The sequence below is a fragment of the Mandrillus leucophaeus genome, unplaced genomic scaffold (genome assembly GCF_000951045.1).
Source record: "Mandrillus leucophaeus isolate KB7577 unplaced genomic scaffold, Mleu.le_1.0 Scaffold868, whole genome shotgun sequence".
Classification (NCBI taxonomy): Eukaryota; Metazoa; Chordata; class Mammalia; order Primates; family Cercopithecidae; genus Mandrillus; species Mandrillus leucophaeus.
The window spans coordinates 727,269-742,954 of record NW_012109452.1 but is presented as its reverse complement, the minus strand read 5'-3'; positions in this window follow the sequence as shown (position 1 = coordinate 742,954).

Here is a 15,686-nt window from a genome sequence, read left to right as displayed (position 1 = left end):
TTGCTTGGTAGATCTTCCTTCATCCTTTTATTTTGAGCATATTTGTGTCTCTGCACATGAGATGGGTCTCCTGAATACAGCACATTGATGGGCTTTGACTCTTTATCCAATTTTCCAGTCTGTGTCCTTTAATTGGGGCACTTAGCCCATTTACATTTAAGGTTAACATTCTTTCATGTGACTTTGATCCTGTCATTATGATGTTAACTGGTTATTTTGCCAATTAATTGGTGCAGTTTCTTCATAGTATTATTGGTCTTTACAATTTGGCATGTTTTTGCGGTGGCTGCTACCTGTTGTTCCTTTCCATGTTTAGTGCTTTCTTCAGGAGCTCTTTTAAGTCAGGCCTGGTGGTGACAGAATCTCTCAGGGTTTGCTTGTTTATAAAGGATTTTATTTCTCCTTCACTTATGAAATCTAGTTTGGCTGGATCTGAAATTCTGGGTTGAAAATTCTTTTCTTTAAGAATGTTGAATATTGGCCCCCACTCTCTTCTGGCTTGTAGAGTTTCTGCTGAGATATCCACTGTTAGTCTGATGGGCTTTCCTTTGTGGGTAACCTGACTTTTATCTCTGGCTGCCCTTAACATTTTTTCCTTCATTTCAACCTTGGTGAATCTGACAATTACATGTCTTGGGATTGCTCTTCTCGAGGAGTATCTTTGTAGTGTTCTCTGTATTTCCTGAATTTGAATGTTGGCTTGCCTTGCTAGATTGGGGAAGTTCTCCTGGATAACATCCTGAAAAATGTTTTCCAACTTGGTCCCATTCTCCTCATCACTTTCAGGTACACCAGTCAAATGCACGTTTGGTCTTTTCACGTAGTCCCACATTTCTTGGAGGCTTTGTTCATTTCTTCTTACTTTTTTTACTCTAAACTTGTCTTCTTGCTTTATTTCATTAATTTGATCTTCAATGACCGATATCCTTTCTTCCACTTGATCAAATTGGCTATTGAAGCTCGTACATGCGTCACAAAGTTCTTGTCCCCTGGTTTTCAGCTCCATCAGGTCATTTAAGGTCTTCTCTACACTGTTTATTCTACTTAGCCATTTGTCTAACCTTTTTTCAAGGTTTTTAGCTTCCTTGCAATGGGTTAGAACATGTTCCTTTAGCTCGGAGAAGTTTGTTATTACCGACCTTCTGAAGCCTACTTCTGTGAACTCATCAAAGTCATTCTCCTTCCACCTTTGTTCTGTTGCTGGCGAGGAGCTGTGACCCTTTGGAGGAGAAGACATGCTCTGGTTTTTAGAATTTTCAGCTTTTCTGCTCTGCTTTCTCCCCATCATTGTGGCTTTATCTATCTTTGTTCTTTGATGTTGGTGACCTACAGATGGAGTTTTGGTGTGGATGTCCTTTTTGTTGATGTTGATGCTATTCCTTTCTGTTTGTCAGTTTTCCTTCTAACAGTCAGGTCCCTCAACTGCAGGTCTGTTGGAGTTTGCTGGAGGTCCACTCCAGACCCTGTTTGCCTGGCTACCAGCAATAGAGGCTGCAGAACAGCAAATATTGCAGAACAGCAAATATTGCCTCCTGATCCTTCCTCTGGAAACTTTGTCCTAGAGGGGCACCCACCTGTATGAGGTGTCTATTGGCCCCTACTGGTAAATGTCTCCCAGTTAGGCTACTTGGGGGTCAGGGACCCACTTGAGGAGGCAGTCTGTCCATTCTCAGAGCTCAAACACCATGCTGGGAGAACCACTGCTCTCTTCAGAGCTGTCAGACAGGTACGTTTAAGTCTGCACAAGTTTCTGCTGGCTTTTGTTAAGCTATGCCCTACCCACAGTGATGGAGTCTATAGAGGCATTAGACCTTGATGAGCTGCAGTGGGGTCCACCCAGTTTGAATTTCCTGGCTGCTTTGTTCACCTACTCAAACCTCAGCAATGGCGGATGCCTCTCCCACTGCCAGGCTGCAACCTTGCAGGTTGATCTCAGACTGCTGCGTTAGCAGTGAGCAAGGCTCCATGGGCATGGGACCCACTGAGCCAGGCACAGAAGAGAATCTCCTTGTCTCTCAGTTGCTAAGACCATGGGAAAAGCACAGTATTTGGGCAGCACTGTCCCATTTTTCCAGGTACAGTCTGTCACAGCTTCCCTTGGCTAGGAAAGAGAAATCCCTTGACCCCTTGCACTTCCCGGGTGAGGTGACGCCCTACCCTGCTTTGGCTCACCCTCTGTGGGCTGCACCCACTGTCCAACTGGTCCCAATGAGATGAACCAGGTACGTCAGTTGAAAATGCAGAAATCACCCATCTTCTGTGTCAGTCATACTGGGAGCTTCTGACTGGAGCTGTTCCTATTTGACCATCTTGAAACGGAATCTGCTATCTCATTTCTTATGTCAAGAAGTAACTGTTTTACATTGAAAGCTCCAAAGTTAGCTGCATATGTATTTAGAATTGTGATATTTTTCTGTTGGACTAGTCCTTTTTTCATTATATAACATCCCTCTTTGTCTTTCTCAACAGCTGTTGCTTTAAAGTTTGTCTGATATAAGAAAGCTACTCCTGCTCACTTTTGGTGTCCATTTGCCTGGAATATATTTTTCTACCCATTTACTTTAAGTTTTTGTGAGTACTTATGTGTTAGATGAGTTTCCTGAAGACAGCAAACACTTGGTTTGTGAATTCTTATCCATTCTGCCATTCTGCATCTTTTAGGTGGAGCATTTAGGACATTTACCTTCAATGTTAGTATTGAAATATGAGGTATTATTCTATTCATTGTACTATTTGTTGTGTGAATACCTTGTTTTCTTTTCATTATGTTATTGTTATAAAGATCCTGTGAGACTTATGCTTTAAGGATGTTCTATTTTGGTGTATTTCGAGGATTTATATCAAGATTTAGATCTCCTTTTAGCAGTTCTTGTAGGGCTGGCTTGGTAGTGGTGAATTCTCTCAGCATTTATTTGTTTGGGAAAGACTGTATTTTTCCTTCATTTATGAAGCCTAGTTTGGTTGGATACAAAATTCTTGGCTGATAATTATTTTGTTTAAGGAGGCTAAAAATAGGACCTCAGTCCCTTTTCTGCTGAGAAATCTGCTGTCAATCTGATAGATTTTCCTTTATAGGTTACCTGATGCTTTTGCCTCACAACTCTTAAGATTCTTTACTTTGCCTTGACTTTAGATGACCTGTTGATCATGTGCCTAGGCAATGATCCTTTTGTGATGACTTTAGGTGTTTTTTGATCTTCTTGTATTTGGGTGTCTAGATCTCTAGCGAGGCTGGGGCAGTTTTCCTCAATTATTCCATCAAATATGTTTTCCAAAGTTTTAGATTTCTCTTCTTCCTCAAGAACAACAATTATTCTTAGATTTGGATGTTTAAAATGGTCACAAACTTCTTGTAGGCTTTATTAATTTTTTAAAAATTCTTTTTTCTTTGTCTTTGATGGATTGGGTTAATTCCAAAGCCTTGTCTTCACTCTCTGAAGTTCTTTCTTCTGCTTGTTCAATTCTGTTGCTGAGACTTTCTAGTGAATTTTGCATTGCTATGTCTCCTCAATTTCCAGAAGTTGTGATTGTTTTTTATTTATGCTATGTATTTTACTGAAGAATTTTCCTTTCATATCCTGTATTATATTTTTGATTTCTTTAAATTGGACTTCACCTTTCTCTGGTGTTTCTTTGATTAGCTTAATTATCAACCTTCTGAATTCTTTTTATGGCAGTTCAGATATTTTGCCTTGGTTTGGATCCATTGCTGGTGAGCTGGTGTGATCTTTTGGTGGTGTTGAAGAACCTTGTTTTCTCAAATTACCAGAATTATTTTTCTGGTTTCTTCTCATTTGGGTAGACTATGTCAGAGGGAAGATCTGGGATTCAAGAGCTGCTGTTCGGATTCTTTTGTACCACAGGGAGCTCCCTTGATGTGGTGTTCTCTTCCTTCCTGTAGCAATGGAGCTTTTTCAGAGCTAAACAGTAGCGATTATTTTTGCTTTTCTCAGTCTAGTCACACAGCAGAGCTACCAGGCTCTGGGCTGGTGGTACTAGGGAGTGTCTGCAAAGAGTCCTGCAATGTGATCTGTCTTCAGGTCTTGCAGCCATGGATACCAGCACCTGCTCTGGCAAAGATAGCAGGAGAGTGAAATGGGCTCTGTGAGGGTCCTTGGTTGTATTTGTGTTTACTGTGCTGGTTTTGTATTGGTTGGCCTTCAGCCAGGAGGTGGTGCTTTCAAGAGTGCATCAACTGCAGTCCCACAGGGAGGATGCAAATTTGTCCGAAGGACACCTGGTTAAGTATTCAGGTTTCCCAGGTAGTGGGCAGGGCCATAGAGCTCCCAAGGTATTATGACATTTGTTTTGGATACCAGGGAGGGCAGAGAAAGACCATCAAGTGGGGACAGGGATAGGTATGTCTGAGTTCAGCCTGTCATTGGGCTGGGCTTGCTTAGGCTGCCATGGGGGATGGGGGTATGGTTTCCAGTCCAATGGAGTTATATTCTCAGGGGCATTATGGTTGCCTCTGCTGAGTCATACAGGTCCCCAGGGAAGTGAGGGAAAGCCAGCAACCACAGGCCCCATCTCACTCTCATGCAGCCTGCAATACTAAAAGTTGGTCTCCCTCCCACCATGCTTCCCCAATAGCACCAAGTTTATTTCCAGGCAGCCAGTGACAAGGGCTGAAAACTTGCCCAAGAATATGAACCTCTCTGTTGAGAAAGCAAGCAGACTTACAGTTTTTCAGTGTCTCAGGGAGCCTGCAGGGGTGATCCAGTTCCTTTAAAGGGTTTGTGGATTCTCTCAGCTTTCCTGGTATGTCTCTGCAATAGTTCTCGGCACAAAAATTTACAGTGTGAGTCTCCACATGATACTCTGTCCTAGTGGGAGCTGCAAGCTAGTTCTTACTCCTTTCTACCATCTTAATCTGTTATAGTTATTTTTGATTGGTTCATCATTCAATCTTTCTACTTAAGAATAATTTACGCATCACAGTGTTATAACATTCTGTGTTTTTTCCTGCATACTTACTATTACCAGTGAGGTTTGCAGCTTCAGATGATTCATTATTCCTCATTAATGTCCTTTTTTTTTTTTTTTCTGATTGAAATATTCCCTTTAGCATTTTATGTAAGACAGGTCTGGTGTTAAGTTTTTCAGCTTTTGCTTGTATGGAAAAGTCTTCATTTCTCCTTTATGTTTGAAGGATATTTTTACAGCATATACTATTCTAAGGTAATAGGCTTTTTTGATTGTTTTGTTTTCCTTCAGCATTTTAAATATGTGGTACCACTCTCTCCTGGCCTATAAGGTTTCCACTGAAAAGTCTGCTGCTAGATATATTAGAGCTCCATTGTATGGCATTTTTTTTTTTTTCTTATGTTGCTTTAAGGATTCTTTCCTTATCCTTGGCCTTTGGGGGTTTGATTATTAAATGCCTTGACATAGTCTTCTTTGGGTTAAATCTGCTAGGTGTTCTGTAACCTTCTTGTGCATGGATATTGATGTCTTTCTCTAGGTTTGGCAAGTTCTCTGTTATAAACCCATTGAATAAATGTTCTACCTTTATCTCTTTCTTTACCTTCTCTTTAAGGCCAATAATTCTTAAATTTGCCCTTTTGAGGCTATTTTTTAAGAGCTTGTAGACATGTTTCTTTCCTCCTAATTCTTTTTTTCTTTTGTCTCCTCTGACTGTATTTTCAAATAGCCTCCCTTCAAGCCCACTAAGTCTTTCTTCTGCTTGATCAATTCTGCTATTAAAAGACTCTGATGCATTCTTCAATATGTCATTTGCATTTTCCAATTCCAGAATTTCTGCTTGATTCTATTTTTTTTTTTTTTTTTTTGACAGGACCTGCCTCTGTCACCCAGACTGGAGTGCAGTGGTGTGATCTCAGCTCATCGCAACCTCCACCTGCCAAGCTCAAGCCACCTTCCCACTTCAACCTCCTGAGTAGCTGGGACTATAGGTGCATACCACCATGCTTAGCTGATTTTTCTTTTTTTTTTTTTTTGGTAGAGGTGGGGTTTTGCTATGTTGCCATGGCTGGTCTTGAACTCCTGGACTCAAGTGATCTGCCCGTCTCAGCCTCCCAAAGTGCTGGGACTACAGGTGTGAGCCACTGTGCTGAGCCTTGGTTGATTGTTTTTAATCTTTTATTTTTATCTTTTGAGACAGGGTCTCATTCTGTTGCCCAGGCTGGAGTGTAGTGGCATGATCTTGGCTCACTGCAACCTCTGCTCCATGGGTTCAAGCAATTCTCCCACCTCAACCTCCTGAATAGCTGAATAGCTACAGCTGTCCACCACCATGCCTCGCTAATTTTTGTGTTTTTTGGTAGAGATGTGTTTCACCATGTTGGCCAGGCTGGTCTTGAACTCTTGACATCAAGTGATCTGCCTGCCTTGACCTCCCAAAGTCCTACCACTGTAACTACCACCTTGCTACCACTTTTGTTCGCAAAAGGCCCTGGGGCTGTACAATCCACAGGTGATAAAGCCAGACAACCTTGTCTCTTTCCCTTTACAGTGGTGAGCTCCCCAGGCTTCAGGTGGGTCCAGAAATGCCATCTAGAAGCCAAAGAGTAGAGTAAAAAAACCCTTTAAAATCTATTTAGTGTTCTGTGGTACTACTGCTGAGCTGGCTTTCAAACCATGTAACAAGTCCTTCTCACTATTCCCTTCCCTTTTCCTAGGCAAGGGAGCCTCACCCTATGGCCACCACCACCACCGGCTCATGGAGAGTACTGTCAGGCTTCCACCAATGTTCACTTAAAGTCCAAGGGTTCTTCAGTCAGCTTGTGGTGAATGTTGTCAAGCCTGGGATTCACTCTTCCAGGCTCCCCCCTGGCCCAGGGCAGGTCCAGAAATGCTGTCTAAGTGCGAAGGCTTATAATCAGGAACCTCAAGAGCTTGCCTGGTTTTCTACCCTATTGTGGCCAACCTGATACCTAAGGTACAAGATGAAGTCCTCTTTACTTTTCCCTCTGTTTTTCTCAAGCAGACGGGGCAACTCTCCACAGCCACCACAGCTGGGAGTGTGCTGTGCCTCACCTGAAACCAGCAAGTTTCCGTCTCACCCAAGGCTAATGGCATACTACCTGGGTACTATTGCTGATGATTCAAGGTCCAAGGGCTCTTTAGTCAGCAGGTGATGAGTCCTGCCATGACTGGGTTCTCCTCTTCAAGGCAGCATGTTAACTTCTGTCCCAGGGTATGTCTAGAAATGTTGTCCAGGAGCCAAGGCAAGGAATGGGGCTTCATGACTCTGACCAGTGCCCTATTTTATTGTAACTGAACTGGTATCCAAGATGTAAGTTAAAGTTCACTTTACCTTTCCTTTTTCTCAAGTGGAAGGAAGGGGTCTCTTTTGGAGCTGTGAGCTGTGCAGCCTGGGGTTGGGGGAGGGCAAACACTCTAAACACCCTCTTAGCTGCCCTGGCTGGTGTCTCAGTGGTTCTTGGGCCTCCCAGTACAATGACTTTGAGCCCAGCTCAGTACTAGGACTCACCTAGGAATTGTAGTCTTCGCGGCCTAGACTGCCTTTCAAGTTTATGTGGGGCCCCAGAGCACTTCAGTCCCAAGTGGCAAGGCTTGCTGAAACTCAAGTTCCAACTGCTAAGATGGGCAATTTCCCTGTATCTAGCTGGTCCAAATGTTCCCTCCATGGGCAAGCATTAGCTAAGTACAGCAAGGTTCTGCTTTCCACTGTGATAGAGCAGCATCAAGTTCAATGCAAAGTCTCACAATCATTACACTCTCCCTTCCCAGCATACAGATTCTGCGTGTTATGCAGCCACTGCTGGGAGGTAGGAAAGGAGCGGCAACGGCAATTCAAAACTGTTCTTATCTGCCCTTTTCAGTACCTATTTCAGTAAAATGAAGTTAACTAGAGGTACTGTGATTGCTCACCTGATTTTTGGTTCTTATAAAGTATACATATTTTTGTGTAGATGGTTGTTAAATTTGGTGTTCCTGTAAGGTGTAGGGGTAACTGGTCGTCTGCCTCCACCCGGAGAATAACCTACCTTATCTTTCTTGGTGGATAGTTCTCATTAAAAATACCTTGTCCTGAACATTTTCTGTTTATTTTAGTAACTGTCAACTATATGACAATGAACAAATGTATAGAAAAGTGAACAATAGAGAATGACAAATCTATTTGGTCATTGTATAGTGTGTGGGAATTTAGATTTACTAAAAGGCTTTCTGCTCAAAAGAGCTATACCCAGGGTTATTGGATCCAAAGTTTAACATTATGCACTCTATTGATACAAACATTTTGACTGAACTTTCAGAGGCAAAATTTGGGGTGCCTTAGTGAGAGTGAAGAGGAGGTTTCATGCAAAGCATATGCCTACTTTTCTAAGTGTTGCCCAGCTGCTAATGAATAAGGTTCAGTCCTAGTGTCTGACCCATTTTCTCCTTCCATTACTTGCAGATGATTTTTTCCCTTTATGGGCTAGTTAAAAGCAAAAATAATAATCCCAGAATAGACAAAGTTATAGCATGGTAGCAAATTATCTCTAATTTGCTTAGCCTAGCAAAAGGTTTTTTTTCACTCATGCCATCTGTCTAATGTGGATTGGTAAGAGGTCTGCTGTCATAGTCACTAAGGGACTCAGGCCGATGAAGACCTCATCTCAACACCTGCCCTATGCTCGCTGTGTCAGAAGGAGAGGATGATAGTAAATCATGCATTGTCTCTTAAGCTTCTATTCAGCAGTAAACCTATTATTTCTACTCATATACCACTAACGACAGCAAGTCATATTGTCATACTTTACTTCAGAGGAGATGTGAACACGCAGCCCTACCATTTGCCTTGATAAAGAGGAGCTGGAAATATTTGGTAAACAACTATAATGACCACTACCTCAATCATCCACCAAGAAGAAAAGATGTCTTATTTTCAAACAAAAAGAAATGTTACCACAAGATTTCTGTACACATTAGTTGTTAGATAATGTCTCTACTGATTTTTTTTGTTAGTGTTTCAGGTTTCTTACAAAATCTGTCATCTTTCGTGACAGCACCATTATTCTATATGTGGCTCTAGTCTCCAGAGAGCAGCAGGAAATACTATTTTTGATAAGGTTACATATACAGATATAGTCCCTGACTCGAGAAATTCTAGTTACAATCTTTTTTTTTTTTTTGAGACGGAGTCTCGCTCTGTCGCCCAGGCTGGAGTGCAGTGGTCCGATCTCAACTCACTGCAAGCTCCGCCTCCCAGGTTCACGCTATTCTCCTGCCTCAGCCTCCCGAGTAGCTGGGACTACAGGCGCCCGCCACCTCGCCCGGCTAGTTTTTTGTATTTTTTAGTAGAGACAGGGTTTCACCGTGTTAGCCAGGATGGTCTCGATCTCCTGACCTCGTGATCCGCCCGTCTCGGCCTCCCAAAGTGCTGGGATTACAGGCTTGAGCCACCGCGCCCGGCCTCAAGTTACATTCTTTAGCGTAATTTAGTTTTCCAGCTTCTGTGTAACTGGGGGACACCTATTCAAATATTTTAAGCATATGCTAGGCCTTTTGTCATGAGATATAATTTGTTTTTCAATTGTTATGGTAGCAAATTTGTCATTTGGCTGGACCTCAATGGCTGCTGCAGTTTTATCCTTATTGGCATCCCAAGAGGAGTGGAAGATAGATAAGCTGCAGGAATCAAGATTTATGTATTATCTAAGAAACTGGAGTGGGAGGAAGATAAAAAACATGAACTATTTCTCTGTTTTTTATCTATCACTTCCCCATTATCTCTTTCACGTTGAGAACTAGGGTCATTTTTCTAGTGACAGGCCTACTTTGTAGACATTACATCCTAAACTTTCATTAAGGACAATATTATAATAGTCAGGATAAACTGGGCTATGCTGTGCTAACAAGTAAACTCCAAAATTCTAGTGATTTAATTCAGTAAAGATTTATTTCTTTCTCATATCACAGTTTAATTCAAATGGTTCCTTTTGGCCACTCTTAAGGAGTCTGGCTAAAACTCCTACCTAAAAATCTACATGTGATTTTTTTTTTTTCATGCCAAACAGTAGGCAGTCACAAAAGCTGCCCTCCCCACGCCAGTCTTGATGTGGCAAATACAATCTTTGAAGGAGGTTTCAGTCGAGGACTCAGGCTCTCCAGCTGACTTTGCTCCTATGCATATCATCATTTCTAGATCAGATGCCTCCATTTGGAAGCTTCTTTATAGGAGGCTTTCAGCTGAGGCCTTCCTCAGGTGCCTCTGCTGAGACCTCCTTATTAAAGAGCTGAAGAATCAAACTTGAAGAAACATTGCTCCACCGTAACTCAATATTCAGGACTTTTGCACTCCCAGCCCTTTCCCCTTTCCTTTCCCCTTGCTCCAGGGTCCATAAAATCCCAAGAGCGTTTTTTGGAATCCCCTTCAGGATTGAGCTGAATACCATATCTATGCTACTCCTGCTAATTCTTGACTGGTGCTGGTCCATGAAAAAAGATTGATCAGGAGGAGTCAGCATTTTCTTCAGGTTAGCCTCTTGCTTATGCTATCCCTGTAAGTGATTAAAGGCTTCACTGTTATTTTCATTGTTGCTTCTTGCCTAATTGGCTACTCTGATACCTGGCAGCTTAGCTCTGTCTAGGTCAGCTCACCTCCTTATAATTCTACAAGGAATAACTCAGGAATCCAAGATGTTTCCATCTTAAAGTTACACTATCTGGAGCATGTGTGTCCAGCATCACTGTGAAACAGAAAAAGAGAGAGTAGGGAACTGTGCAAATAAATTAATGGCCAAGCCTAGATGTGGTGTGTAGCACATTCATTCATATTTCACTGCTCAGAACTCAGTTACATGTTTCCAACCCAATGGCAAGGCAGGTTGGAAAAGTAGTCTTCTTGTTTATATAGGAAGAGAAAAGAGATTTTTTGTGAACATTGAGCCAATTTCTGTCTGTAACGCCAACTTTTGTTGGGTAAATATGTGTGTTGTGGGAGGTAAGTTTTGCACAAGTTTTTCAGACTAGTGGGAGATATAATTACAGATGAAAGGCTGGTCTGATGTCCGGGCATTGTACTAAGCATGAGGAATGATTTAGAGAGGTGAAATAAAGACTGAAGATTTAGTGAAATTGAATGATACATCTTAGGTGACAATGGTATTACCTTTCCTAGTCTAGAAAAAACTTTTGGATGTTCTTGAGAACTCTTCTCCACCCACCACTACTTCTAAATTTAATTCCTCTGCACCAGCTGCACAATCCTGCATTTACAATTCAGTTTAGACTACTGAACTTTCTACCTACCATCCCCTCTATAAAATGAAAGGCTTAAATTTGTGATTTTCTTTCCCTACCAGCCTGCAAGGTGCAGTTGGTCATTTCATGGGCACTCAAGGAATGTCTGACCTACCTCACAGTGATCTGTCCATAGTGAGCATTTAATGCATGTAAGTATAGTCCTAACTCATCTTCATCATCATGAAATTCTAGAAGTTTCAGGTCAACAAAACAATGACTCACAGGTTTCTAAGAAACAGTGTCAGCATATGTTCTTGAATTCCAAATTATACAACTTTGTGCTTGTCAAATTACAGGTACAGTTATGAAACATCTAGAAGTCATCCATTCTTTTATAGACTTCCTCTCCTGACATGTCTACTTGCTATGCAACAGCTGTTTAGTCATGTTGCCAAGAAGAAAAAAGACAGAGTGCTTCTAGATAAAGAAATAGTATTCCTATGTCAACTTTCTATGCAAAGTGTGGACTGTGGACCAGCAGCATGTGCATTGCCTGGCAGCTTGTTGGAAATGCAGAATCTGAAGCTCTTCCCTAGACCTACTAAACAGACTTCGCTTTAACAATATATCTGGGCAAGTCATATAGTCATTAAAATTTGAGAAGTATGATCTAGCATAGATATTACTTCATAATAAATGTTTAATGTTTGAGTTACTATTGCTGCATAGCTTGAAGGAGACAGTATATACACCTTACCTCTTCATGGGAGGATTGTCAAAGTCTCACTATAAGAAGAACATGGTACCGGAGATATTGTTGTAGCCACCTTTGGAAAATACAATTGACACACTTAATATTTAAAACTATTGCCTTTACTCCTTTATTGTGCAGACGTAAACCAGTGATTGGTTCCAGGTTAAAGGTACTTTTTGGCATGCTCAATAACCGTCTTTTCTTTACAGGAGGAGGTAGAGTACCAGGTAGGTTTTTCAAAAGGCATGCTGAAAATTATTAGTAGTTTGATAAAGATTCTGATGAATTCTTAAGGCTAAATGCAGTGCTAAATTTTTCCTTGTCATCTTCTTTGATCTCAGTGAGAAATTATCTCATCTTCCTCCAAAGCCCATTAGAATGTTGCCTATTTTAAAAATTGAGTTCTTCATAAAATAAATTAAATATTGTGTCTAAAGAGTTTCTGGCATATGCTACATACTCGATGATTGCAGGTATTTTCATTAAAGCTATTTGTATATATTTCTTACCTCCTTCTTCTTTCTTTTCCTGGTGAACTGCAATTCTTTTAGAAGCCAATTCTGAATTCCTAGGCAGAGCCGTCATATTTTTCTTTCAGTTTCATACTAATTTAAACCCCAAAACCAGTGTTTATGCACAGACTTATATTCCATTACCTAGCATTTCTAAAGAATGACTTTTTTAATCTTAATTTTTTTCAGTGGAAACTTTTTCTAAATGTGTGATATGCACCTATAATGCTAAGCATAAGCAGATGCTCATAAACTAGGGATTCTTTTTTCTTGCACATTTTGTGATGTTTATAGCCTTGCTGCCGCCATGGGGTCTGTACCTAGTGGCGTTTGCTCCTTTCTCAGAGAAAATTACATAATAGATTTCATAAAAATTCTATCTATCATCAGAGAATATGATCTATGAGGGAAAGCCTCAGAGAATCTCTTATGAAGAAGTGAATATACTTGCTTATTTTTGATTTTGAATGAGTAACAAAATAATAATAAATTATAAAATACAATTAAATTGCATTTAATAATATTTATTAAATAAAACTATTATTATCATGCCAGTTTTATGGTTTAAATATCACCTTTGCATGCATTTTCTAACTTGTTTTTGAAAACTTCCCTGTAAGGTATAGTTACTCATAGTAAAAATAATATGTGATCAATATAATGTTTTTAATAAAATAAGGAGTTGTTCTAAAATTTTGTTCATTTATTTATTTATTTTTGAGACAGAGTCTGGCTCTGTCATCCAGGCTGGAGTGCAGTGACATGATCCTGGCTCACTGCAACCTCTGCCTCTCGGGTTCCAGTGATTCTCCTGCGTCAGCCTCCTGAGTAATTGGGATTACAGGCATGCACCACAATGCCCGTCAATTTTTTTTTTTTTTAAATTTTTAGCAGAGACAGGGTTTCACCATGCTTGCCAGGCTGCTCTCGAACTCCTGACCTCAAGTGATCCAGCTGCCTCAACCTCCCAAAGTGCTGGGATTACAGGCTTGAGCCACTGTATCCGGTCCTGAAATTTTAAAATATGACTTATATCCCTACCACACAGAGATACCAATTTTGGTATATTTTCTTGCATTAATTTTTTTCTAGTCACAGATTTTATTTTATACATGATATGATCACACTGAATATATAATTTTGATTAGAGATTTAAACATATCTATTTTGTATTAGAAGCATACATCTTCTCAAGAATAATGTACCATTATTTATTTTACTATTACCCTTCTGTTGAACCATTTTATTTGTTTCCAAAATTTTGCGACCCTAACAAAACATGCCTGTACTTCTTTTTCCATAATTATGTTTTTTATTTATTTAGAAACATTTCTTGGTAATAGAGTTGGTAGTAATCCTAGGTTAAAGATATGAATATTTGAGGGGATGAGGGAGTTCACTAATATATATTGCAAAACTGGAACATATATTTAAGATTAGGAGTATGAGATACGTTCCAAATAACAGGGTTAGTAACTTGGGTAAAAGCAAACTACAACTCAAAGACATTAAAATTTGTCCTGGTAGCTCTCTGAACTTTTGATTGCTTACTTTCTTGTGCTCATTTATGTTCTAAATGTTTGAGATTCTGGAACAAGTGATTTCTGGGAAAGAAAGATGCTGTTTTATAAAACACACCATCCTATACTTTTGCATTCTGGTGTCTTTTAAGCAACTCAATAGAAGACTTTTTAATTTCGAGGAGAAACACAATTTTTATCTTTGTTTCCTTTATTAATGAGATTAACTTTTTCTGTTACTGCAAGACTTCTTTAATAAACTGTTTTTTTCTAATCACAGCTAGAATGCAACAAAAATACATTAGAGAATTACCTTTGAGATATCATAATTTATGTGAAATTATTTTGAAAAGTGTTTGTTCATGTCTTTTGCCCACTTTTTGATGGTTTTTTTTCTTATATATTTGTTTAAGTTTCTTATAGATGCTGTAATTAAATTTAATTATGACGTAGAAAAAGCAGTGTAAGTTATATCTAGATTTTTAGACTTTGTTGCTGTTGTGTCACCCCTTTTGATTAAACCTGTTTGAAAAATTGTTTATCTCTCATTTTACAATGTTTGTTAATAGAAACCTGGCTCCTTTCTCTCCACTTACGTTACTTGCCTGTTCTAACAGGGCACATAGTGCTGTAGATGTAGATGAAACGGCATAATCCTCAACTGCCCTTGTCATCTCCTACTTCAACTTCTTCCATCCATTCAAACCCTTTAGTCGGTTTCTCAGAGCACAAAAGATTTTGGATGTTCAGATTCAGGCACTTACTGAATTTTTCTGCATTGTAAAGGCTGGAGGAGAAAAGGCATTTTTTTCTCTTGGAAGCTAGGAACAATTTTTGCTCCAACATCACGTGAAACTGAAAAAGTGGAGGTGGGGGTGGAAGAGATTGTTATCCAGTGTGCTTCTTCCCTGGCCCAGACTGTGTTTCTATACAAGTGGACCTCTGAGGACGTACATTTGCCTAACATCACTTTCTCCAACTTAGGACAACACTGGGCTTCCTGGAAGCTCAGTTCTCCTTACAGGGCAGGCCCAAACTCCCTATTTCCAGAGAAATTTCAGGGATATTGCTCAATTGTCAACAGAAGCAAGGGAAACCCAAGCATCTTATAATTTTTGTCTTTATGGTAATAGATTTAGTTAGGAAAGTCAGGTTGGATAAATTTTGAAGGCTGCTCAGCCTTTTATTTCATTGCTTATCTAAGCAACTTAACTTCTTTTGTTTTTAAATTTAACTTTTATTTTAAGTTCAGGGATACATGTGCATCTAGTTACTCAACTAATGCACACAGTCTGCCTTATCAGCCCTAACCTGATGTCATAATGTAGCTTCAACGTATTACTCTCAGATTTAGATCTTCATCCCATTCTTCTTTCCTGAGCCCTTAGTTTTTACCCACGACTGCTTAGAGGTGTGTAGATGCCACATAGAGGTATTAAATATCCTTGAACTCTATGTTCCAACAGCAAACACTTTGGATTTGCTTTTTAGCCACAATCCTCAAACCTGTTCTTTTCTTTTGAATATCAATTTCAATAAATTGTGCTAACATCAACCCAGTCTCCTATATTATTCTAGACTCTTTTTCTTCACTCCTATTTGTTTCTAAACTAATTGTCGTTTATTAAAATTATCAGTTCTACCTTTCAGCAGTGCCTAAGTCTATCCAGACGTTGATTTGGTTCAAACCTCACCATTTTAAAGGTAATTTTTCTCAATAGCCTTTAAATACCTTGTATGCCA